Raw genomic sequence first — 23,455 nt, forward strand, 5'->3', positions numbered from 1 at the left:
CCACCTAGGGAGGCCCGGGGCCGGTAACGTAATGTGGAGTCTGGACGCATTTCTGCCAAAAGCCACTGGGTTCTTAGATTTGTTTCTGAGTCTCTGGGACCATGGCTTAAGCCACTTGTTGAGTAGCCCTTAATCCATTTCAAAGCAATCATAATCTTTGCCATTGGTCCAGAGAGATCTGCGGACCAGATTCAATCCCTGGCACTACATATGAGTCCTTAAGTATCACAAAGAGTCATTCCAAGCGCAGAGCTCGGGGTAGCTCCTAAACACCAAGTGTGACCCAACTCTTCACACCCCTATTCATTATCTTTACCATTTAACTGTTTTTGCTATTTTCAGCTATAGTTTACTTTTTGTTTTTCACACAAAGCATAATAATTTCCTGAAAACACTTTTTTTTCGTTTTTAAGTTTATGAATCACATGTGATTCTCAAGTCAGCAATTCATCGTTAGCAGATTTTGATCCTTGGACTCAAGGTGCCACCATGATGCATTCATCATCAAGGTGCTCCCAGCTGTATTCATCAGAGGAAGATGTATGCGAGTTAGAGCATGCATACTGGTGTGAGCTGATGTGGACAGACATCTGGAGTCAGCTATGGATCTGAGTTATCTGCAGCTGGATAATGTAGCCCAGAAAAGGGGTGATGTTTTAAAGGAAGGTGGAGAGCCTGGGAAAAGTGCAGTATTCTGGAGGGAAGTGACCAGATGAGCAGGAGAGGCAGGGCAGGAGAGCACCAGCGTGGGACCACGTCAAGGAGGAGGAGTGGTGGATACTGCTGCCTCAGGGGACTGAGAACAGATATGAAACATGCCTCGAGGGCTTAGCCACACTTTGTGAACCAGGTCCTGGGGAGAAAGCGGCACATGGCCGGATGTGCTCACAAGGAGTGTAAGGGAAGTGCAGGAGTGGGGGCAGCGGGGCGGCAAATACAGATGGGCTTTAGTTTCTATCAAGATGAAGATCTGAACCAGGAGAACGAGAAGACGAAACAGGTGGATATTGGAGTGGGGGAGGTCCCCAAAGAGCATTCCAGGACTCTAGGCCTTTCTAGGGGTGAGAGTCAACACCAACCTCAACCTCTAAAGTTTCGGATCAGCCAGTCAGCATCCACTCTTTGCCCTATTAGACGCAACCATCGTAAATCGATGCACCAACTGGGCTTTTTCTTCAGTGTCACAGGTAATCTGATTTCTTACTGCCCTTGGACTCACTCCCCTCTACTCTTCCTGCTAGTATTGCACTTACAATCCTCAACCAAAAGCGTGTCATCCGTTGCCCCTCGGTTCATAATTCTCTCACTGACTCTCCCCCTGCCTTTGAGAATGTCTTGCCTCCAGACATAGCCTACAATATCAGATAAGCTTTGATTTGCTTTATTCAGCTTGGAGCTGGGGCATTACTCCATCACTCAGAGGCAAGAGAAACAACAATAATCTATTTTTTCGGTAATCTATTCTTACCCTGTCTATTTTCCCTGGTGCTATTCAGGTTCAGGTTCCTTGGTGGTATTCAGGGGCTACTCTTGGTGAACCTCCTGCGTGCAAAGTCTGAATTTCAGTCTTTTGAGTTCTTGGTCCAGCCTTAAGACTGTTTTTGTCTTTAATTGATTTTTTTCTCTTCATTTTTATTGAAGTAACATTGCATTATGACAGAGCCTAAGTTTCTGGCACGTTGAAAATCTACATGTGTATAGACTTCATTAACTTTATCGCTGAACTTGGTGGGGCTTGGGGGGTGGAATTTATAACATTTTTATGAGGTTAATTGAATGTATGTAAAGCCCTCTCTTATCCTAATGTAATCATTCCACCTGCCAGTTCACCCAGCTCCAAAGGTTACCTTTGTTTTACGAAGACGGTTAGGTTCCAAGTCTGGGATGAAAGAAAACCAGTCTCCTTCAGGAGCAACCTGAGTCAGCTTCTGAGCCCCACAAACATTGAAGAAAGGCATTATCTTAAAACACCTTTATTTATTTAGCCTCTGTTCCCTTCCACACTGTCTGGTTCTGATTCAACATTTGGGGTTTTTTTCCCCTTCTGGTCAAGGCACAGGACAATTTTATTGACCTTTCTTGAACTGAACCTCTCTGTCTGACGTCTAGGGAATTCAGTTCTGGGCACGGAAATAAAATAAAGTTGAGCAGTGCTTTCTCTCAGCTTCTCCTGACCTGTCCTCTAGCTTCTGCAACTCCTTGCTCTCATCCCACCTGTAAGTCACTGCCTTTCCATCCCAGCCTTGACCTGATGGGAGGAAGCCAAGAAAGAGAGACTTATGCCTACACCCGGGCATTCTCAAAGCAAGTCTGATCCGGTTGAGAATGAGAAATTGGACATGCATGTCTTAGCCAAATTGAAGTATACAAGAAATGCATTACTGTGATCTGTAAAACTATTTAATAATGTTACCAGTTCTTTTTTTGTTGTTAAAAAGAGAGGGTCTTGATACAGAAAGGTTATCAAGAATATCCCTTTACCTACTACAATGTTGCAAACCATAATGCCCAAAAGGGAGAGAGAGACAGAGACAGCAAGACAAAGACAGAAAGAGAAAGACAGAGACAGAGAGACAGAGAGAGAGAGAAGTGCCTGCCATAGAGCCATAGAGGCAGGCAGGGGGTGGGGGTGGACAGTGATGGGAGGGAACCTGGGGACACTGGTGCTGTATAATGTACACTGTGGAGGACGGGTGTTGGAACACTCTATGACTGGAATCCAATCATGAACAGCTTTGTAAGGGTCTGTCTCACAGTGATTCAATTAAAAAAAGTTAAAAATAACTAAATAAATAAAAATAGAGGCTAAATTCCACCACCCTTTAGCACACTTCCCTCACTTTTCTCCCACCCCCTCCTCAATTCTCCTTTCCTCAATTCTGTTGTCTATGGGCAATGGTTGCTTTTGCTTTTGCTTAGTTGATTCATCAGTTTCATCCTCTTTCAATTCTTGGCCATGGGCTATTAGCTGTTGAAGAAAGGAGAGCTTCCCACCACCACCACCACCTCAGGGCCTGGACTCTTCTGACCAGTGCTATGTTCCCTGGCAAATAATGGGGTGGGTGACACTAGTTCTTTGTGTCTTGAACATTCCTCTGTGCGGGCCCTCCGTGCAGGGAGTGTCGCTCTGTCTCCCTGTCTTGCTTGGAGTCTGGCACTGGGTCCAGGATGTCCATGCTCCCTCCTAGTCTGAGTTTACCCCTCTCTGGACTGATAGGTGAACCTATGGTTCTCTACCCCAAAAATCCTTCTCTCCTTCCCCAGTTTTCCCTAGAGCAGGAGGTGGGGCGAGGAGTTGGAAAGGGAAGGTCCATTCTGCTCTGCACTGGCTCCCTGAGGCCATGGGCACAGAGGTGAGTTGGACTCTGGTGGGTGGGGGGGCTCAGGAAGGACACACTCGGAGACCTTGTTAAATCTCCTGAGATACTATTGTGAGATCACATACAGTTATCCCCAAACATTTAGAAACAAAATCTTCCTTCCTCCCTTCCTTCCTTCCTTCCTTCCTTCCTTCCTTCCTTCCTTCCTCCTCCTTCCCTTTCTTTCTCTTTCTTTTTTCTTCCTCTTTCTTTCTATAATATTCAATATAGATTTGACTAAATGAAAGCTCATTAAAACTTAATTGATTTATTCTCTTTATTTGTGCATCTGTCATGATAGATTTGCTGCCCCCAACCAGTGTTCCCTCTCTGCCATTTTTCCTTGGGTACCCTCAGTTTTCTTTTTCATTTTTCTTTTTCTTATTTTTTGTTTGTTTGATTTTTGGGCTATATCTGGCTATACGCAGGAGTTACTCCTGACTCTCTGTTTAGGAATCACTCTTGGCAGTGCTCAGAGGACTCACATGGTGCTGAGGGTTGCACCAGCATTACCACGTACAAGGCCAGAGGCTCATCTCCTATAGACATTCTTGGGTCTCAAACTCAGTTTTTTTTTTTTAAATCAATTCCCACTGGTTCATTTTTTTTCTCTTGTAATTTTAATTGAAGCACTGCTATTTATTTTTTAAAAATCTTTCTTAAAAGCACCAAATTTTAACATATAAGTCAATTTGGGCGGCGGGGGGAGGGCTGGGGGAAGTGAGGGGACACCATCAAGAATTTTCAAGATTAAAGACCTCAACATCAGACCGGAATCCATAAGGTACATTGAGGAAAAAGTTGGCAAAACCCTCCATGACATAGAAGCTAATGGTGTCTTCAAAGATGTCACACCGCTGGCCAAGCAAGTGAAAACAGAGATAGACAAATGGGACTATCTTAAACTAAGAAGCTTCTGCACCTCCAAAGAAACAGTGACCAAAATACAAAGACAGTCTACAGAATGGGAAAGGATATTCGCCGAATACACATCTGACAAGGGGTTGATATCAAGGATATACAAGGTACTGGTTGAACTCCACAAGAAGAAAACTTCAAACCCCATCAAGAAATGGGGCAACGAAATGAACAAAAACTTGCTCAAAGAAAAAATCCAAATGGTTAAAAGGCACATGAGAAAATGCTCTACATCACTAATCATCCGGGAGATGCAGATCAAAACAACAATGAGATATCATTTCACACCACAGAGACTGGCCCATATCCACAAGAACAAAAGCAACTTGTGCTGGCGTGGATGTGGTGAGAAAGGGACTCTCCTTCACTGTTGGTGGGGATGCCGACTGGTTCAGCCCTTTTGGAAAACAGTATGGACGATTCTCAAAAAATTAGAAATTGAGCTCCCATTTGATCCAGCCATACCACTCCTGGGAATATATCCCAGAGAGGCAAAAATGTATAGTCAAAGTGATATCTGCAATTGTCTGTTCATTGCAGCACTCTTTACAATAGCCAGAATCTGGAAAAAACCTGAGTGCCCGAGAACAGATGACTGGTTAAAGAAACTTTGGTACATTTACACAATGGAGTACTATGTAGCTGTTAGAAAAGATGAAGTCACGAAATTTACATACAAATTTACATATATGGTACTACATGGAAAGTATCATGTTAAGCAAAATGACTCAGAAGGAAAGGGATAGACATAGAAAGATTGCATTCATCTGGGGAACATAAAGTAACAAAATAGGAGACTAACACCCAAGAATGGCCGAGATTAGTACCAGGAATTTTACTCCATGGCTTGGAGGCCAACCACACATGCTAGGGGAAAAGGGAGCTCAGATAGAGAAGGGAACACCAAATAAAGGTGTTGGGAGGATCCTCCCAGGATGGGAGAAGCATGCGGAAAGAAGACTATAGACTAAACATGATTGTCACCCATTGCCTCTTTTGCAAACCACAACACCCAATAAGGGAGAGAGAACAAAAGGGAATGCCCTGCCACAGAGGCAGGGTGGGATGGGGGGGATGGGGGGTGGGAGGTATACTGGGATCCGTGGTGGTGGGAAATGGGCACCGGTGGAGGGATGGGCATTTGATCATTGTAAAACTGAAACCCAAGCACAAAAATTTGTAAATCTACAACTGTACCTCATGGTGTTTCACTAATAAAAATTTAAAAAAAAAAAGAAAGGGGGAGACCTTGGGGGAAGGAAGTGGGTACACTGGTGATGGGTGTGGTGCTGAAATGCTTTACACAGACACCCATAATTGACAAGATTGTAAATCATAGTAGCACTGTAGCACTCTCCTCCCACTGTACATTGATTTGCTTGAGCGGGCACTAGTCACGTCTCCATTGTGAGACTTGTTACTGTAAAAAAGAACAGTAAATCATAGTACATCAATTGATCATTGTATAATTGAAACCCAAGCACAAAAATGTGTAAGTCTGCAACTGTACCTCATGTTGTCTCACTATTAAAAATTTTTTTAATAAAAAAAAAAGCACCAAATTTTAACATCTAAGTCAATTTGGGCGGCGGGGGGAAGGGCTGGGGGAAGTGGGGGAACACCATCAAGAATTTTCCTCCAGAATAAAAAAAAATGTTCATTCCTCCGAACAACCAAAGTTGAAGTCTATCAAAACAAACAAAAAGAAAAAAAAAACCCACACAGAACAAAAGTAACAAAAATCACATTCTAGATGTTCAGTGCATGAGCGGGTCTTGTGGCGCTGCTTAAGCATCCTTCAGCTGACTTTCAAAAAACAACACCCTAGCTCATCAAAATAGACATTTTCCATGTTTTTTTAATTAAAAATAAGTACAATAAAAACTTGAAGGAATTCACAGTCAATTGCCTGACTCATTTTGATGGCATGTACAGCATAGGAAGTTCAGAAAGGCTATTTGCAGCACACGTGCTCTGAGGGTCAAGCTCTTCAAAGTTTAGCTTTCTTCCAGACAGTGTAAAATACCCACAATTCCAAGTATGAAGGGACACAGACGATTTCCTTTGAGAATTCCACAGGACAATACAGGCACCCTAGCTGCTCTTCATAGAGTGACAGGGCTTCCATCAAATTGACGCAGTTGCCCTTTGTGAAATATTTCCTGTCTTGTTTCGGTGCTTGTTTCATGGAGAGGTCAAGAATCAGTCTCAGAAATTCCCGCGTGGAATCTTCTTTGGGAGTCGTGGAGATGGGAACAACCGTCAAATCATTAATCAGTAGTCAAACTCCCTCCCTTCTGTGGCCTACCTCTTCAGTACTGGAGTACAGTCTTCTGTGAGAACCTGCTAGCGGTCTCTTTTAAGATTGTCTAAGACATCATCACACGTTTTTCGCATGAATTTCTTACATCCATCAATCACCATTTGGTCAATCTCTATCACAGTGATCATCTTTGGTTTCCGTTTGACTGTTTCACATAATATGCTCCCGTCTCCATCTCCCACCTTACATCTTTGCCAGTATAATCATCTTTGCCACTGCCCAGGACAACTCGGGTGCATGCCAAATCACTCTCCGCCAAATTGACATCCCCACTCAGGATGAGGATATTCCCAAACTGCTTAGAGTGCAGAATTTTAATGTTCTGATAAGGTGAGTCTTCATCATACACCACCTCATCTATGTCATACTCAACCAGGCGGCCATCAGCGGTGAGCCAGTACCTGTCAATGGCACCTCCTCGAACTGTGAGTGGTAGTTGCTTCACCCACTCAGGGCAGTCCTGACTCAGTTCTCTCATTCTTTCTTCTACTTTGTTCAAAAGGCTGTCCACTTCTTTCATGCGTCCGTTGTCCCCGTTGTAGCTCTGAAGGTTCAGTAACAGCAATCCAGGTGGGTAAATTCTCAAATTAGCAAAGAAGCTGCCATTTTTTGCTCATGTATGTCACCAAGTAGCCATGGTCTTGCCCGGTGTGCTCTGACTCGGTCATGCCCTGCTCCTGGAAAATGGACCAGGAATGGTATCACCATCAGCTTTGGTGTCAAGCATGAAGTCGAGCATGCATTGCTGAGCTGCTGCCATGGTGAGGGGAAGCCCTGGGCCATGCCAAGGGCTGATGCGGGAGAGCGAGGGGCTGCGGGCACGGGGAAGTGCGGGGACCAGGTGGGAGAGAGCGTGGGAGCAACCCAGGCACGGGAACGGGGGCGGACCTGCAGCCCTAGTCGGAGCATGAGATGCCAGCGTGGGTGCCGTGCTCCCTGGTGTGAATCACCAATGATGACCCTGCACCCTCATTTTTATTTTGCTTGTTCCTCTGCTTTGTTTCCTTATATTCCACATGAAAGTTAACTCATCCATCTTGTCTTTCTCCTGGCTTGTTCTATACCCCACGTCTTTAACTAATCACTTATTGGTGAACACTCAGGTTGTTTCCAGACTTAACTATTGTACATAACGTTGTAATAAATTTTCTCGAGCGGGCCCAGTAACGTCTCCATTGTGAGACTTGCTGTTACTGTGTTTGGCATATCGAATATGTCACGGGGAGCTTGCCAGGCTTTGGCGTGTGCGGGCAAGATACTCTTGGTAGGTTGCTGGGCTCTCCGAGAGGGGCAGAGGAATTGAACCTGGGTGGGTCGGGTCAGCCGCGTGCAAGGCAAACACCTTACCCACTGTGCTATTGCTCTAACTGAGGATTTAAAAAAAAAAGTACTTGGCAAATTCCACTAATTTCTGGCTCGACCGAAAGGGAGGTGGTGCCTTGTCTTACTCTGTGCTGTCCTGACTCCGCTCTCCTGACCCATCCCCGTGTCCCTTCCTGCCGTCAGCCGCCTTCCTCTGTGGGGCAGGCACAAGGCTTGGACAGCAGGCGCTGCTGGGTCTTTCCTCTCACTGTGGGTTTCGTCTGTAAACTATCTCCTTCCATTTCTTCCTGAGGAAACACCTCCGCTCCTTCATATTGAGTTTCCCTTTTTAAGCATTCGTAGCAGTTACGAGACTACAAAACAGAGGCCACTGGGACTCCTGCCCTGTTGTCCGGGCTGTTGGCCAGACACTCAGTGTGTCCAGGCCTCGTCTTCCCATGGCTCTCTCTGCACAGAGGGGAAGATGCAGATTTGACACACTCAAATATGCAGCTCGCCCGAGTTTCACACTTAGGAATGATCTTGGTGGCCATATCCACACAGAGAATCTTCTTTCTTTGAGGCTCAATATACAGAACCCTGGGGAAGGTTTCCGTGGTGATCCTTGTTAATAGATGTTTGACTTGTGTCCAATATGTTATTATAAATGACACAGTCTTCTGTGTCTATTGGTGGCTGCCTCTTAATACAAACAAGTATAACTGGGGCAGTAGGAGTGGTTGGCGGTGGCAACAATCTGTTTAGATTTTGTTTCTTCAGCCACATTTTAGTGCTCAGGGGCTACTCCAAGCTCTGTGCTCTTTGCTTGGGGTGGGGAGGGTCAGTCCCAGTAGTGATAGCACTTCCATATGGTGCTAGAGATCGACCCAGGGGTGCCTGCATGCAAGACAAGCTCCTCTGTACTATCTCTCTGGCCAGAGACAGAGAGACAGAGACAGAGAGACAGAGAAAGAGATCTTGATAAAACAAGTGACAGAGAGGAGGGAGATTTATTACCTAAGGTGGAGAGAAAGAGAGAGAGAGAGAGAGAGAGAGAGAGAGAGAGAGAGAGAGACTCGGCCAATAATACACATGCTCAGACATTTCCCTAGGCTGTCTTTTGGTCTCCACATATTCCACGTGTCTCACACGAAGATCGAGTTCTCACCCCTGAAGTGGCATCCTCCCTTCTTAATTCTAATTCCCATTCCTTTGATTCTCTGAAAGTAGAAACCTCAGTTATTTGTACTCACCGCTTTGTCTCCTGGCAGATAATCTGCCCTGCCCAAGGGGAAGAGTGTGACCTGTAAACCTATTTAATAAGTTTCCCGTTTCTTGTGCTCACCCTGCAAACATTGCTCATTTCGTTTCCTCGCCTCTATCCACTCCGGTTGGCTGCACAAGGACGGAGCCCAGAGTGCCTCCTCTGGATGGTCTCAGGAAGGGGCACTGAGACCATGCAGGGGAGCATGGATGTGCCGTGTGGACTCTGACACCAGCCCCCCTCAGTGGAAATCTTAGCTCTGGCTTCCTGAACAGCCCCCATGAATAGCCCCCCATGCCCATCCCACGTTTTCAGATGTGGAAACCGTTCCAAGCAGTGCTGACATGTGATAAGCAAGGCCTGGAGATGGTTGCAAAAGCCTCCCAACTGGTTTCTCTGCCTCCTCACCTTTCCCGTCATCTCTGTGTCTCTCTAATCTGTTTCCCTGCTGGTGGGGCAGACCGGCCTTTATCTGTGCAAAGGAACAAAGCCAGTGCCGCTGGCTGGAGCCGTTCCCAGCAGTTCTCTGGATTTGGCCAAGGTGGATTGGGCTATCTCCCCAGGCAGGCAGCAGTGCTAGCCCGCACCTGGCACTACCCTCTCGGTCCTTGGCTCTCCATTTGTGGCTCTTGGCCCGGCATTTTCCACCCGGCACCTACTCTTCCTTCCAGGCATCGGTCAGTGCTCACGGTGCCCACCTCATCTTGGGGGCTGTGCTTGCAACCCTCAAACTCCATCTAGTCCCCGCCCACCCAGGGCTGTGGCTGAAGCCTCCTGCTACCTATCTGTACCCTGCTGCTTCTCCTCCCCTCCACACAGCCCTCTGTGGAGCACTGGCTACAGGTCCTAGAAGAATCCAGAAGGGTGTTCCTTAGTCTGAGGAAAGGCATTTTAGAGAGAAAGTGAGAGGGGTGAATGTGAGGGAGGGAGCCTGAGGAACTGAGCCACCCGTGTCAAGCTCCTCCTAGGACTTACCAGCCTCTTCTGACAAGAGGATCAAACCCTGCAATAGATATGACACCAAAAACTGCTTTTTCTTTTTTTCTTTCTTTTTTTTTTTGGTCCTGGGCTTGATTTCCTTAAGTCTTGGTGTTTTAACCACAGGACAACACAAAAATAACTGACCAGCATTTCTCTTCAGGACAAATAACCAAACGCTAACCCCACCTGAAACTGGACTGGAGTTCTCAGAGCAGTGCCTGTGAGGGGACTGGCAGAGAGTGTTGTATTGAGGGACTGCCCTCAGGAGGAGGAGAATGAAGAAGAAACCAACAGTGGAGTTGCTGGGTCAGATGGAAGCTCAGAGCTTAATGTTTTTGAGTCTCCACTCTGTTTGCTGTAGAGATGGCACCAGCTGACAATCCCACCAATAGGTGGAAGAGTTCCTTTGACCTTGCAACAGCACCAGCTCTGGTTGGTTGTGTGCTTTCACTTTCATGCGTGCCAATCTCACCGCTGTGAGGTGATATCTCATTGTTATTTTGATTCACATTTCCCTGATAGTAAGTCATGAAAAGCAAATGTTCACCTGTCTATTGGCCATCTAGATATCTTCTTTGAGGAAGCATTGTGTCCATTACAACACTATACACAATAGCTGAGATGTGGAAATGACCCAGCAGCCCATGAACAGATGAGTGGATGGAGAAAATGGTATACACACACAATGGAATACTGTTCAGCTGCAAGAGAAATGAAAATCCTGCCATCCACTGCAACAAAGATGGAACCAGACGTAGCATGCCAAGTACAGTCAGTTAGAAGGATAGTGACAGTTCCAGAATGATCTCGCTCATGTGTGGCATCTAAAGAAACTTAGTAAGGGAAGAACTAATGACCAATGGTAACAGAACTTTAAAAGCTGGCCAAAACTCAGAACTGAATTTTCTGAGCAGTGGTGGTAGAGGAGGTGTAAACCGGGTGAGAGGAGATCTTGAGATATTGGTGGTGGGACTCCAACATTGTGGCCTGGTAGGTGTGGTGATGGAACATTAGATGCTATTACAGATCATGATGTTTCAATAAAAATTGCAGGGGTGGGAGGAGGAAGAAAAAATATCAGCATAGGTGTGATCTTGGCTCTCACCCCAGGGAAGCCATGGAGTGTAAATTACACCACAGGGCCTGTCCCCACTCTAGGCAAGGGGATGGGTTTTTGTTTGCTTGTTTGTTTGTTCTTGCTTTTTTGGGTCACACCCGGTGATGCACAGGGGTTACTCCTGGCTCTGCACTCAGGAACTACTCCTGGCAGTGCTTGGGGAACCATATGGGATGCCAGGGATTGAACCTAGGTTGGCTGCGTGCAAGGCAAGCGCCCTACCCGCTGTACTATCACCCCTACCTTGTGTGAGTCACAGTGCCCAGACTCTCTGAGGGGGGCCAGAGGACATCTCATCTCTTGCATGAGGCACCTGTTGCATCCATTACATCAGCCAGCTTGGAACAAAGACAGGATGAAGAGCATTCAGAGGCTGTGTTGTTTCCTAGACGTGCAAACTCATTGGGGTACCTTGGTGAGATTGAAGGAGGGCGGAAAACACACGCGGGGTAGAGCCATAGTACAGAGAATAGGGTGTTTGCCTTTAATGCAGCCAGGCCGATTTTGATCCCTGGCTCCCTCTATGGTTCTCTGAGCATCACCAGGAATAAGCCCTGAGAATAGCCAGGAGGCCCACAACACTCCACCCCTCCTAAAAAGAAGAAAGCATGTGCAGCCTGGTTTGTATATGCCTGTTTGGGGGAAGGCGCTTGCAAAATTTTCTGTGGTATCTAGTATGAGGATAGTTAAAGAATCATGAGCTCCAGGGGCTGGAGCAATAGCACAGCGGGTAGGGCATTTGCCTTGCGCGCGGCCAAGCTGGGTTTGATTCCCAGCTTGGTTTGGGGAACCATATGGTCCCCTGAGCACCACCAGGAGTAATTCCTGCGTGCAGAGCCAGGAGTAACCCCTGTGCATTGCCGGGTGTGACCCAAAAAGAAAAAAAAAGAATCATGAGCTCCAAAGGGCTTAACAGTGGTGGAACAACAGACTTTTACCTTCTAAATAAGCCTGGGATAGCTTAAAAAGCCTTAGGTCTAAGAAGGGGCCCAGGATGCACGAAGGGCTGGAACATGGGCCTTGTGTGTGCGAAGCCCCAAGTTTGATCCCTTTCACTGCATGGCTCCCAGAGCACTGCCAGAAGTTGGCCTTGTCGGCCTCTGAGCACTGATTGAGAGGCCCCCGAGGACATTTTTAAAAATAATAAAAGGAGCGGACTGGAGCAATAGTACAGCAATAGTAGGGCATTTGTCTTGCACACAGCTGACCCAGGTTTGATTCCCAGCATCCCATATGGTCCCCCGAGCACCGTCAGGAGTAATTCCTGAGTGCAAAGCCAGGAGTAACTCCTGAGCATCGCTGGGTATGACCCAAAAGCAATAATAACAACAACAACAATAATAATAATAATAAAAGGAATAACTGTGTTAGGTTCATATCTGGGTCTAGCTGAAATGAAATGTGGTGATATATTACTTTCTACAGTCTATGTAGAATTTCCACTTTGGTTTTAGAAAGTTTAAAAGGAGCCAATTGGCAAAAAGAAGTGGCTGTTGTCATGCCCTTTACGTATGTTGGAGCTGTAGCTGGTGGTGTGTGTAATCACAAAATAAATAAGTGAGCAGTGGAGGCAGCGATGTGGTCTCTCTTGCCCGCCACGTGCCTTAGGTGACCATGTGTCACTTCCCCACTGGGACCTGCAGCTGCTGCCAACGGACGCGTAAAGGAGGGAACAGGGCTTCCAGGATAGTTGGTGATCAGTTGCCGTTTATTCCATTCTCCCCACACACGTGTTTCAATCTAACTAAGAGCCCCATTCCAGTCTCACCCTGCTCCTCATTCCCGTCTCCTCCTGTCCCCCATGCTAGTCTCTCCAGCTCCATCTCCCAGCCTTGGTCTCTTGCCCAACCTCCAAGACTTCCGTGTAGAAACTGCACTCAGATGAGGTAGATCAATCAACATATGAAAGCCCTTCCTTCTGACAAGACAAAAATCTCCTGAAGCCAGGAGATCCACTCAAGGGTAAAATACCATCTGGGGGTATGTTTCTCCTTTCTTTAGTCCAACAACCATTTAACCATTTATCTTAATTCTACTTCTTAATAATATTAGTCCATCTTGTATGGGCACAGTAAGAGACTATTAAGCTTAGAGGTGGCTCTCCTGGGGACATCTTGCTATAGATCCCATACTGCAGTGCTCAGGCCAGATGAGCCCTTCCTAACCCTAGCAGGGTCCTTGTACAGTTGTTTTTGGATCATGACAGAATTTGTTCATGAGCATGCTGTAACTTATAGTTAAGTATTATGGCACTTGGTGTGACCCGTTTCAATTCCAGCGTAGCTCACAGTGTGCCCTGGGTCCGTCCAGTTCCTCGTCAGGACCCTGCTTTTGGGGTGCTAGGAACTAAGGCAACTGAGGCTTAAGTCAAGGAAACAGATGCCCAGGAGTGAATATTATTCTGAGTCAATTAACTCCCAAATTACAAAAGCATAGAACTAATTGTCATCCTATGTCTATACAAAAAGGACATTGCTATGAAGTAAAATATGCAAAAGGAATAAGGGAAGGAGAAAAGCAGTATGTCACTTACAAATACAAATCCAGAGATTTCTGAGGAATTTGACTTTAAGAGTCACAGGTACTGCTTAGGGGAAAATGGTGACTAACTGGTTGGGGAAGCAGAGTACAGAATAGTTGACAGATAAACACAGAGGAATGGGAGTGCTTCAGGAGATTCTGATGGTTGTAATTCAGTACACTTAAGCTCCTTGTGGCCAGGTAGAAACAACAAGTCAAGGTTATCCTGCAGTGGCAGTGGGGTGTTGGGGGGCAGGCAGTGCTTCCAGCAGGGAGCTCAGTTGGGCTCTGTATTTCTGAGAGCAAAGGCAGAAAGAGTGCTGAATTGTCAGGCACTTGCTGTTTGGGAACAAGAGGAACCGTCTTGTGAAAAAGGACCTCAAGTTTTCTTCATCTCAGGCCAAATGGGTTAGACTCCTTGGTAATTTAATTAGCACTGTTCTCTGAGGTGATGTTTACTTAAATAGATTCCTTAAATCTTATGAAGTGATTAAAGATTTTTTGGTATGCTTTAACCTAAACTTTCAACACACAGCCTCCAGACTTAGGCCTGTAGGCAGACCTGGGAGTGAGTACTGCACTTCCACCTAGGGAAGGATATTTAAAGTGCTCTCATCTTGCTAGCTGCCTATCTGTGGGGCCTGCAGATATTTTTACTGCTGTCAGAGGGCTCAGCATTATATTTCTAAAGTGTTCTACCATCTTGTCTTCAATAAAATTTCAGTTTCTGAATTTTCTAGATGATCACTTGATCACCTGACATCCCATTACACATTGATTTGCTCGAGTGGGCACAAGTAACGTCTCCATTCGCCCCTGTTGTGTGTTAGAGTAGCCCAATGGTGTCTGCTCGTTCTAGGAACATGAAGAGCCTCAAACTGATTGTTCAGGGTCTTAACGAAGTCTGACCATCTTGTAGGTGGTCAAAAGATCCATGCGATCTTTTGACATCCTGTGGAATCTAGTCGGTAACGGCTCTAGTCCACTGGTTGTCTCCAAATTGCATTATGTGTCCAGCCCACCTGATTTTCGACGCCTTGGCAAATGAGACAGCATCCCTGATTCTTGATCGTCGATGGAGGTCAGAACTCTTGATTCTTTCTCTCATTTGAATGAAGTGTGATACTCCAACCATAGCTCTTTTGATTCTTCTTTGGGAGACCAGAATAGCGTTCTCATCCTGTTTTCATAGAGCTCAAGCCTCTGAGGCATATGTTAATGCAGGAAGAACAGTGAAATCAAAGAGATGTGCACAGAGTCAGAGGTTCTTCATACTCTTAGCTATTTCTTTGATGCTCTTGAAGGCGTTCCAAGCCGCTGTCTTCCTCCTGTGCAACTCAGGTGCCAGGTCATTCGTCATGTTGACTTCTCGACCTAGGTACATATAACTGTTGCATTCGGAGATGTTCATTCCCTTGAGAGCAAACAGAACATCAGGAACAAGGCTGTTTCTCATAAACATTGTCTTCCTGAGATTCAGTTGTAGTCCGACCTTTCCACACTCATGGTCAAAGTCGGCCAACATTTGTGCTGTTTGGCTAATGTTTGGTGTCATGGAACGATGTCATCAGTGAAGCGGAGGTGGTGCAGTTGCCAACCATTTATCTTCACTACCATTCCTTCCCATTCCAGTCGTCGCATGATGTTCTCGAGGGTGGTACTGAAGAGTTTCGGTGAAATGGTATCACCCTGCTGAACCCCTCTCTTGACATGGATAATCACTTCCTTGTAGAATGGTGAGATCCTGGTAGTAAATCTGTACTACAGCTCATGGAGGATCCTGATGATTTGAGTTTGAATGCCCTGTTTGGCTAGGGCTTCCATGACCACTTCAGTCTCAACAAAATCAAAGACCTTTTTTAAATCAATGAACATTAGAGAGAGTGGCATCTTGAACTCCCGAGAAACCTCAATGAACTTGGTTATCATGTGGATACGGTTGATCGTTTTGAATCCTTTTAGGAACCCTGCTTGCTTCCATGGTTGTCCTTCATCTAGTGTTCTGCCAATCCTATTCAGAATGACTCGAGTGAACAGCTTGTATATGACAGACAATAGGCATATTGGGCGATAGTTGCCAATGTTGTCCCTTCTTGTACAGTAGTACAGTCCTGATGGTTTTCCATTGAAACAGAACCCTGCATTCAGACACGTAGCGTGTGAAGAGCCAAGCCAGTGTATTGATGTATGCCGATGGCAGATTCTTCAGGTGTTCAAGTCTCACCTTGTCTGGGCCGGGTGCTGTTCACTTCTTTACCGATGAAATGGTGTATCGGATTTTGGAAGGGAGAACACGGGGAAGGACATAACCATCCTGCGGAATTTTCTATGTGGGCAGATGGATGTAGCTATCGAAGAGATCCAAGTAGAAGTCATGGATAATCTCCATTGTCCTTCTGGAAGATGTGATAGATCCATCAGGACATTGGAGGACGGTCATCTTGGTCTTGTATTTGGTGAAGGACAGGCTGGTGTTGCGAATGCTTTTTCCGGCTTCTGCCACATCTGCCAGCTCTGCTGCTCTTCTCTCTTTAAGGTCTTCCTTGATTGCTTCTCTGCACTGCTTTGCGAGCTCTGACATTCACTTGTGGTTGCCTGAGGCTTGCACCAAGCCATGTTGGTGAATGAGCTCAAGAGTTCTCGAAGACAGGCGTCTTTTTGTGGCTATCTCTCGGTGTTCCTCACACAATCATGGAGATGCTAAACCAGTTCATTGTATTATTCATCAATGTTGTCAACGACGGCATCTTCCCATGTTGCCACAATAGTGCCAAAGAGCTCCCCATTGGTGGTCGTTCTGGGAGTTTTTTCTTCTTAAACTTTGCAGCCCTTTCTCCCCACTTTGTGAAGTAGAATTTTGCATGAAAGAGATGGTGGTCTGATCCCATATGGAACTTTGGGACAACAGTGACATTGGTCAGGCAAAACCGTCAATTAAATATGATGTGGTCAATTTCATTGTGGAACTGTCCACCAGGAGACTCCCATGTCCAATGTTTAGATTCGGCTTTCTGGAACTGAGTTACCAGGGATGGTCTTGGTTGACATGATGAACTCAGACAGTCTCTCACCCTGTTCTTTCCATTCTAGGCCATGGGTCCTGATGTGGAATTCTTCAGCTGATCTTCTCGGTCCTATGTAAAACTTGGTTTTCATGTACTTTTTTCTAGATGAATACATTTTTTTTTCAGATTTTCTAAGAATTGGGCTATAAGTGATGAAAGGGCTTAACTAGGCCAAGTTTGAAAATCTTGTCTTCCATAGATTATAGAATGGAGGTATCATGTTATTTGTGCATATGTATGCTTGTGGTCTATAGATGATTTAGTAACTCCTGAAATGTACTCTGATAGAATTGTAAATGTTAGTTTCTTTCCCTAATTATCTATTAGAGTTGGCTACAGAACAAGTAACAAGTTCATTGGAGTATTCATTCATTTGGATTTTGGTTATAGTTAGAGAAGTCTATAATTTTACTGACCCCAAGAAATGGTCCATCGAGACAACTTACAAACAGCAATAATATTTTTATTAATTTTATTGAATCACTGTGAAATAGTTATAAGTTTTCATGTTTGGGTTACAATCACACAATGATCAAACACCCATCCCTCCACCAGTGCACATTTCCCACCACCAATATCCCCAGTATAACCCCCCTTTCCCACCCTCCCTCTGCCTCCATGGCAGATATGATTCTCCATAATCTCTTCCTATTTTTGGGCATTATGGTTTGCTATACAGACCCTGAGAGGTTAATCATGTTTAGTCCTTTATCTACTTTCTGCACACATCTCCCATCCTGACCGATTCCTCCAGCCATCTTTTTTTTAGTGATCCCTTCTCTATTCCAGCTGCCTTCTCCCCTTTGCTCATGAGGCAGGCTTCCAGCTATGGAGCAATCTATCTGTCCTGTAGATCTAATGTCCTTAGGAGTCAGCCTCATGTTATGTTGTTTTATACTCCACAAATGAATGCAGTCCTTCTATGTCTGTCCCTCTCTTTCTGACTCATTTCACTTAACATGATACTCTCCATGTCTATCCATTTATAAGCAAAGTTCACGACTTCATCTCACCTCACAGCTGCATAGTATTCCATTGTGTAGATATACCAAAGTTTCTTTAACCAGTCATCTGTTCTAGGGCACTTGGGTTGTTTCCAGATTTTGGCTATTGTGAACAGTGGTGCAATGAACATTTGATACAGATATCATTTCTACTGTGCTTTTTTGCATCCTCAGGATATATTCCCAGAAGTGGTATTGGGGGGTCATAAGAAAGCTCAATTTCTAGTTTTTGAAGGAATGTCCATATTGTTTTCCAGAAAGGTTGGACTAGTGGGCATTTCCACCAACAGTGATAGTGTCCCTTTTCCCCCACATCCACGCCAGCACTCGTTGCTTTTGTTCTTTTGAATGTGTGCCAGTCTCTGTGGTGTGAGATGATATCTCATTGTTGTTTTGATTTGCATCTCCCTGATGGCTAGCGATGTGGAGCATTTTTTCATGTGCCTTTTGGCCATTTGTATTTCTTTTTTGAGGAAACTTCTATTCATTTCTTCTCCCCATTTTTTGACAGGGTTGGAGGTTTTTTCCTTGTACAATTCTACTAGTGTCTTGTATATCCTGGATATTAATCCCTTATCAAATGGGAATTAGGTAAATATTCTTTCCCATTCTGTAGGCTCTTTCTGTATTTTTGTCACTGTTTCTTTTGAAGTGCAGAAGCTTCTTAGTTTGATGTAGTCCCATTTGTTTATGTTTGCTTTCACTTGCATGGTCAGTGCTGTTTCATCCTTAAAGATATTTTTAGCTTCAATGTTGTGGAGAGTTCTGTCTATATTTTCCTCTCTGTACCTCATGGATTCATGTCTGATATTGAGGTCTTTTATCCACTTTGATCTGACTTTTTTGCCTGGCATTAGACAGAGGTCAGAATTCATTTTTTTTTTTTTGCAGGTAGCTATCCAGTTTTCCCAGCACCACTTGTTGAAGAGGCTTTCCTTGTTCCACTTCACATTTCTTGCTCCTTTGTCAAAGATTAAGTGGTCAAATATTTGGGGGTCTGTGATAGAATATTCGACTCTGTTCCATTGATCTGCAGGTTTGTTTCTAGCCCAGTACCATGCTGTCTTAGTTACTACTGATTTGTAGTACAGTTTGAAGTTGGGGAGAGTGATGCCACCTATCTTCTTTTTCCCAAGAATTGTTTTAGCTATTCGTGGGGGTTTATTGTTCCATATGAATTTAAGGAGTGTTTTGTCTATTTCTTTGAAAAATGTCATGGGTATCCTGAGGGACCACATTGAATTTGTATAGTGCTTTGGGCAGTATTGCCATTTTGATCATGTTAATCCCCCATATCCATGAGCAGGGGATGTGTCTCCATTTCCTAGTGTCCTCTTTTATTTCTTGAAGTAGTGTTTTGTAATTTTCCTTGTATAGGTCCTTCACCACTTTGTTTAAGCTGATTCCGAGATTCTTGATTTTCTGAGTTACTATTGTGAACGGGATTGTTTTTTTTAATGTCTATTTCTTCTCTTTCATTATTTGTATATAAGAAAGCCATGGACTTTTGGGTGTTGATTTTGTAGCCTGCCACTTTATTAAACCAACCTATTGTTTCTAGGATCTTTTCTGTAGAATCTTTAGGGTTTTCTAAGTATAGTATCATATCATCTGCAAATAGTGATAGTTTCACCTCTTCCTTTCCTATCTGTATTCCCTTGATACCTTTCTCTTGCCTAACTGCAATGGCCAGGACTTCCAGTACTATATTGAATAGGAGTGGTGAAAGTGGGCAACCTTGTCTTGTGCCCAATCTTAGAGGGAAGACTTTTAGTTTTTCCCCAATGAGAATACTTGCTGTGGGCTTGTGGTAGATGGCTTTGACTATATTGAGGAAAGTTCCTTCAATGCCTTTGATCAGAGTTTTAATCATAAACGGGTGCTGGATCTTGTCAAATGCTTTCTCTGCATTTATTGATATGATCATGTGGTTTTTTATCTTTTATTTTGTTGATATGATGGGTTATGTTGATCAATTCCGAATGTTAAAACATTCTTGCATCCCTGGGATGAATTCTACTTGGTCATGGTGTATGATCTTTCTGATGAGTCGTTGGAAATAGTTTGTTGAGGATCTTTGTGTCTGTGTTCATCAGGGATATCGGCCTGCAATTCTCTTTCTTTGTGGTATCTCTGTCTGTTTTTGATATCAGGGTGATATTTGCTTCATAGAAACTGTTCAGAAGTGTTTTTGATATTTCAATTTCGTGGAAAAGCTTAAAGAGGATTGGGAGTAAGTCCTCTTTAAAGATTTGGAAGAATTCACTGGTGAATCCATCTGGGCCAGGACTTTTGTGCTTAGGGAGACTTTTTATTAACGTTTTAATTTCCTTGATGGTGATAGGTCTGTTCAGGTATTCCAGGTCTTCTTGGTTCAGCCTTGGGAGGCTATAGGAATCTAGGAGTTTATCCATTTCCTCGAGGTTTTCATGTTCCGTGGCATAAAGCTTCTCAGAGTACTCCCTGAGGATCCTTTGAATTTCTGTAGTTTCTGTTGTAATCACCCCCTTTTCGTTTCTGATTTGGTTTATTGAGGTTTTCTCTCTCCCTTATTTTGTGAGTTTTGCTAGAGGCTTATCGATCTTGTTTATTTTCTCGAAGAACCAGCTCTTGGTTTCATTTATCTTTCAGATTGTTTTTTGGGTTTCCATCTTGTTAATCTCTGCTCTGAGTTTTATTTTCTTCCTTCTGTTTGGATTGGGCTCCCTTTTTTGGTCCCTCTCCAAGCTCTTAAGCTGGGAGGTTAGGTTACTGATGTGTGCTCGTTCCTCCTTCCTGAGGAATGCTTGTAGAGCTATAAACTTTCCTCTCAATGCAGCTTTTGCTGTGTCCCATAAGTTTTGGTAACTCGTGTCCTCATTTTCATTCGTTTCCAGGAATCTTTTGATTTCCTCTTTGATTTCCTTTCTAAGTCACTCGTTGTCCAATAGTGAACTGTAAACAACAATAATATCAATAATCGTTTTTCAAAAGTGGTTTTGCAAACTGAGATATAAAGATTTAATATCCATAATTATTGTGTATATAAATATAGTGAGTTAAATCTTATACAAATTCAAAATATATATGTATAATAGAGTGTCTGGTATAGGAGTAGTTTTTACTTAGGGGTGACCATAAAAAGGCATAATGGAGCTTCACTTTTATATAATCATAAGAATTTAGGCATGTCTTGACATTGGAAATGATAAATAATAAACCCTTTTAGAAAGATCCTGTAATTTGTTGAAGTTTTCAGAGGTCTGAAAAAAAGATTGGCTAAATTTGCACAAGGATCCTACAAATAGAGAAAGGACAAGGTGGGTCACCACATCCTCTGACCAAATGTGGAAGTTAGAAAACCAGACATGGAGGACTGAGGTGTGATTTGATTGAGGTGACAGACAAGGACTTGGAAGCTCCCCAAAGGAAATTCACCCACGAGAAAGTGGAGTCAAACAGGAGCTGACTTCCACACAATCCTCCAAGGCATTTATGCTCCATTTGTCACTCTGTGAGCCTAAGGCTAACAGGGCCCACAGGTAGGAACCAGGAAACCAGCAGTCCTGTAAGAGATGATCAAGAATTTATAGATGCATGGCTGGAGCAATAGCACAGCAGGTAGGGCATTTGCTTTGCATGCAGCCAACATGGCCGATCCGAGTTTGATTCCTCCGCCCCTCTCAGAGAGCCCAGGGAGCTACCGAGAGTATCTCACATGCATAGCAAAGCCTGGAAAGCTCCCTGTGACGTATTTGATATGCCAAACACAGTAACAAGTGTCACAATGTTACTGGGCCCGCTCAAGCAAATCGATGAACAGTGCAAATCGGAGGACAGTGCAAATCGAAGGACAGTGACAGTGACAGTGACAACGACAGTTGCTCTTACAGACCACAAACAGGTGCTACCTGAAACTTGGTTTTTATATTTGAGAATTCTTGGTTTGGTTTTTGCATTGGAGAGCTTATTCTACGACCAATGTGGAGGATATCATTAAGAGGAGCAAGAATAAAAGCTGGGAGGCTGTTTTTAAGGGCCAGGGGAGAGGAACAGGTCCAGAACAAGCCAATAAAAAAAGCGATTCAAATCGTGGGAGGTAAAGCCCTCATCATTTGGTAGTTGATGGGCTCAAGGGGAATGTACTTAATTTGCTTGCTATTTGTGCTGTTTGCTACCATTATAAATAGTGGGGATTGGAGTAATTGGCCAATTATTCCCTTCTTGCTTCCACATGTTTTTTAAACAATTGGTCTTGAAAAATAAAATTATGAAGATGGAGCTTTGATTAACATCACTTATTACATAATAACTATGGATATCATTCCAGTTTATTGAGTAGGGTCATTGCTTTTAATTTGCATTAGTGACATTTGGATATTCAAAGATCCAATTATATTAAAAGCCAGAGATCAATCAATTTAGATATGGCCATGACATTAAAGAAAACAAATGTCTCTTTCAAAAGTTTGCCAGCATTTCCATTGAGTTAATTCTGGCTGCCAGAAAATGAGAGGAAAAGATGATATATAGATGGTTTTAGCCAAATGACACCTCTACAGGTTAGAAGAAAGGAGACTCATCTTTTTTTCTTTTTTTGAACCAATGTTTAAAATAAAAAACCAACACCTTTCTTTTCTTTTTTTCCTGTAAAACAACAATAACCCAAACTGATAAACTGTATATGGTGAAAGTAGGCAGGAAATTGTACAACCCCCCTACCCCCCTTCCTGGCCAGTTTCATGGTGGTAGTCACAGCCAAATTAGTGAGGATTATTCCAAGCCACGGGGGTTCTTAAAGAGAATCTTGGTCATAGGTAACTATGGCAGCATCTCTTCCATCAAGGTAAGCTTTGACCCATTTGCTTATGGATAAAATCTTGGTGATTCAGTTCATGGGCTTACAAGTTGGAGGAATGTTCGAATTGCTGCTGGCAGGATATCTTGTCATTCTGAAAGAGCTCACATTGTGACTCGGAGAGAGAGGACAGAAAGTTAGGGGGAAAGGTCAAGTGAAGGTCGAGTACACAAGGTAGGTATTAATCAAAAATATAGGACAGGCTTGGGAATGAAGGCTCTCCACTTCTGCTCCCTCTCTCATGGTCCTTCTAAGTCGGTCTCCCTCCATTTCTACCTCCTTCACCTGACTCAGTGTCTCACCTGCCAGCCACAGTCTCCTTCATGGAGTGTCCCTATTTTTGGTCCCGGTGACCTTGTGCTTTTCCATTTTTCATTTATCCTGATTGTCTTGCCCCTGATTTCCATGCCAGCTCCCCTCTTCTTCTAGTCCTTGAACTGTGGGTCTGTCTGCACCTTATTCTCTTCCCACTTCTCTTTTGTCTGCACTTCCTGTTTCCTGATATCTTGGCCAATTAGTTCACTTCTCTTTTTTTTTGGTGGCGGGGAGGTGAAAGGTTAGGGGTGAAGGGGAAAGTTGCTTCCCTATTAGTGTGCTCAGGGAGCCATATGGGACCAAGGGTTCAACTTGGGGCCTTTGTGAATCCCAGGCACGTACTCCACCCCTCTGAGCTTTCTCCCCAGCCCTGAGTTCATGTCTGTGGATTCAGCAATGATCTTTCTGAAGGAGAAAGATCTGTACTACTAAAGATTATTTAAAATATAA

General features: G+C 44.1%; 1 pseudogene; it reads right to left on the reverse strand.

The window, feature by feature from the left end:
* Nucleotides 1-5,901: 5,901 nt before the first annotated feature.
* Nucleotides 5,902-7,360, reverse strand: LOC130038533 (spermine synthase-like; annotated as a pseudogene).
* Nucleotides 7,361-23,455: the final 16,095 nt, after the last annotated feature.

This window comes from Sorex fumeus, unplaced genomic scaffold (assembly GCF_029834395.1).
Source record: "Sorex fumeus unplaced genomic scaffold, SorFum_2.1 ptg000077l, whole genome shotgun sequence".
Classification (NCBI taxonomy): Eukaryota; Metazoa; Chordata; class Mammalia; order Eulipotyphla; family Soricidae; genus Sorex; species Sorex fumeus.